The sequence below is a fragment of the Dipodomys merriami genome, unplaced genomic scaffold (genome assembly GCF_024711535.1).
Source record: "Dipodomys merriami isolate MVZ:Mamm:240054 unplaced genomic scaffold, mDipMer1.0.p SCAF_550, whole genome shotgun sequence".
Classification (NCBI taxonomy): domain Eukaryota; kingdom Metazoa; phylum Chordata; class Mammalia; order Rodentia; family Heteromyidae; genus Dipodomys; species Dipodomys merriami.
Genome location: NW_027206125.1, coordinates 414,449 through 415,264, shown reverse-complemented (window position 1 = coordinate 415,264; position 816 = coordinate 414,449). Strand labels below are relative to the sequence as shown.

At 30.0% G+C, this 816-nt stretch overlaps 1 pseudogene; it reads right to left on the bottom strand.

Moving 5' to 3' along the window:
- Positions 1 to 719: 719 nt before the first annotated feature.
- LOC138811957 (U6 spliceosomal RNA) lies at positions 720 to 816 on the bottom strand (annotated as a pseudogene).

Here is an 816-nt window from a genome sequence, read left to right as displayed (position 1 = left end):
CTAGTGGTTTATTGGAGATAAGAGTACCACAGACTTTCTTCCCAGGCTGCCTTAGAACCATCATCCTCAGATCTCAGCCTCTTGTGTAGCTAGCATTATAGGCATAAGCCACATATGCCCGGCAACACCAATATTTTACTGTAAAAATTCATGGATTCCGCAGAATTCTTCCAAGTGAATTGCCTGCATTGGATGTCAAAATGTATTCAATAGTTTTTGTATACATGTATAATGATTTCTTCAGAGTTTGTGATTTTTTAATCAGAAACAATTTTAACTTACCTGTTGAAATGAGTAGTACAGAAACTAAAATATTTCTGGTGCTTGTCTGAAAAAGCATATTTTAAAATATACTATATTCTATGTTTGCATAATGTTCATAATTTACTTTATTTTCTCCTAGATATACTTTGAATTCTACATTATTTTATAATATTTAGGTTCATTAATGTGTCCTTTCTGATTGCATTCCATATAGAAACAGTTTGATTCCTTTTTTTCTAGGTCTTAATATTATTTTTCTTTGGTATAAAATGACAATGTTGTCTAATTTGAAAAGTTTTTTAAAGTTTATGCTATGTAAACGCCTTTCTGAGGTGAATATTTAATACACTGATGTCAAACTAAATTTAATTATATGAATTACGTGTATTGTTACAGTTGAAATTTTGTAATCAACTTTTTAATAACTGTTTCTCATTTCTTGCATCTGAAGAATGAAACATATGGAATACTTCTCAAATTTTCATATTATCCTTGTGCAAGTGCCATGTTAATCTCTGCATTGTAATTTGAGTATTCGTGCTGCTGAAGCAT